The following is a 2,876-nucleotide window of genomic DNA, read 5'->3' on the forward strand; positions in this document are numbered from 1 at the left end:
GTGTAGTGGCTGTACCACCCCCCACCTACATCACCACCACCACCACCACCACCACGACATTTCGTCCGGCTTTACGTTCTGAGTTCAAATTCCACCGAGGTCGATTCTGCCTTTCATTCTTTCGGCGTCGATAAAATAAGTACCAGTTGAATCCTGGGGTTGATGTAATCGACTCACCCCACCTCCCCCAAGCTGCCCTTGTGGCAAAAATTTGAAATAATTATCAAATACAGTTCTATATTTAAGAGATGAGGAATTATGTACATTATTTACCTTATTTACATTATCTACATTTAATGGATATTTCTCTTCATCTTGTTTGTTGTTAACACAACGTTTCGGCTGATATACCCTCCAGCCTTTATCAGGTGCCTTGGGGAAATTTCGAACATGGATTCTCATTCCTAAGGTTTGAAATTTCTCCAAGACACCTGATGAAGGCTGGAGGGTATATCAGCCGAAATGTCTTAACAGCAAACAAGATGAAGACAAATATCCATTAAATGTAAATAATGTAATTATCAAATATTATACTTGTATAAGGCGGCGAGCTGGCAGAATGGTTAGCACGCCGGGCTAAATGCTTAGCGGCATTTCACCCGTCTTTAGGTTCTGAGTTCAAATTCCGCCAAGGTTAATTTTGCCTTTCATCCTTTCGCGGTCGATGACGGAAGAGAATAGTTCTTCAGTGGATCGATGGAAGCAGTTGTGTGGTCACAAAGGGGAGTGAGAAGTTCAAGGTGTTGGAGGACATTGCTATTAATGAATGTCGCCATTGCCTTCGAAACATTGGAAAGAAATGCGTTTAGGTGATAGAAGGGTGAGAAGGGCTGCCAAAGATGTAGGTATATCGTAGTAGCGAGGGAAAGAAAGAAGAGTTTGAAGGGTCCAGGGTTTAGCTCTGGAGTGTAACATTTGACGGTAATGGAACTAACATCGTCAGGGTTGACGGTCATATTTGTCTGAAATGACCGGAGGTACTTTGCACTTAGCTAAGCGGAGAGATAGGGCTCAATGAGCTTTTATAGACACAGCTTTTTTACAGATATAATTTTACATCGCTCTGTAGATATATCGACAGGGCTCTATAACTGCAGCTTTATATTTTTCCATAAATGTCACTCTAAAGAGATCTATTGACGCATCTATACAGCTGTCTATAGATTAAGCTCTACTGGGTTCTCTATAAACTATTCTAAAACACTCTATAGATGTAACAACGTTCTAAAGATGCGGTTGGCATAATAGAAAATTTTATGATGAGTTAAAAGACATTTGAATTAGAGAGATTTATTAATTTTATAAGCAACATATGGTAATTTCAATTACGAATAGAAACAGGATCGTCCAGTCGGAGTTTTACATCATTACTGTACTGCGCTAAACACACACACACACACACACATATAGGCGCAGGAGCGGCTGTGTGGTAAGTAGCTTGCTTACCAACCACATGGTTACGGATTCAGCCCCACTGCGTGGCACCTTGGGCAAGTGTCTACTACTATATAGCCTCAGGTCGACCAAAGCCTTGTGATGTATGTATATATGTATGTGATGTATGTATATATGTACGTATATATGTTTGTATGTCTGTGTTTGTCCCCCACAACATCGCTTGACAACCGATGGTGGTGTGTTTGCGTCCCCGTAAAAGAGACCGATAGAATAAGTACTAGGCTTACAAAGAATAAGTCCTGGGGTCGATTTGTTTCGACTAAAGGCGGTGGTCCAGCATGGCCGCAGTCAAATGACTAACACAAATAATAGAAAAGAAAAAAAGAAAGAATATATATATATATATATATATATAAATAAATATATATATATATATATATATATTGTGTGTGTGTGTGTGTGTGTGTGTATATATACTCTTTTACTCTTTTACTTGTTTCAGTCATTTGACTGCGGCCATGCTGGAGCACCGCCTTTAGTGGAGCAAATCGACCCCAGGACTTATTCTTTGTAAGCCTAGTACTTATTCTATCGGTCTCTTTAGCCGAACCGCTAAGTTACGGGGACGTAAACACACCAGCATCGGTTGTCAAGCGATGTTGGGGGGACGCAGACACAAACATATACACACACATACATATATATATATATACATATATACGACGGGCTTTTTTCAGTTTCCGTCTACCAAATCCACTCACAAGGCTTTGGTCGGCTCGAGGCTATAGTAGAAGACACTTGCCCAAGGTGCCACGCAGTGGGAATGAACCCGGAACCATGTGGTTGGTAAGCAAGCTACTTACCACACAGCCACTCCTGCACCTATATATAAAAAACACACAATAAGATATAACGATAAATTAATATTATAATATATTAGACACTTTATAATATATGTCTCTAAAACAATTAAAACCCACAAAAGTAGAATGCATATATAAGGGTGCAAATAACACCTACGATTGCTAGAAATAAGAGCTAAAAGATATAACGCGAATAGCCACACAAAATCACCAGCTTCATGAGATGTTCAAGGGACTGCGAGTGGCAAGCCACAACATCTTTCTCCAGCGAGATAAAACGCTCAAACCGTTTTGAATTTTAGCGCTCGCTATTCAACTGTTATTTTCCGTCATGAACTAACAGGAAGCAACCTATCTCTTGAACCAGGAGTAAATTGTGGATTCTCCTGATGAGAAACGAAACGTTATTAATTAAATTTCGTAATGATATGATAGGGTCTTATGAAATTATTTCATTCAGCAAGTTTTATCTCACTGGAGAAAGATATTGTGGCTTGCCGCTCGAAGTCTCTTGAACATCTCATGAGGTTGGTGATTTTGTGTGACTATTCGAGTTACATTTTTTCAGCTCTTATTTTAGGAATCGTAGGTGCTATCTGCACCCCTATATATATA

This window comes from Octopus bimaculoides, chromosome 12 (genome assembly GCF_001194135.2).
Source record: "Octopus bimaculoides isolate UCB-OBI-ISO-001 chromosome 12, ASM119413v2, whole genome shotgun sequence".
NCBI lineage: Eukaryota > Metazoa > Mollusca > Cephalopoda > Octopoda > Octopodidae > Octopus > Octopus bimaculoides.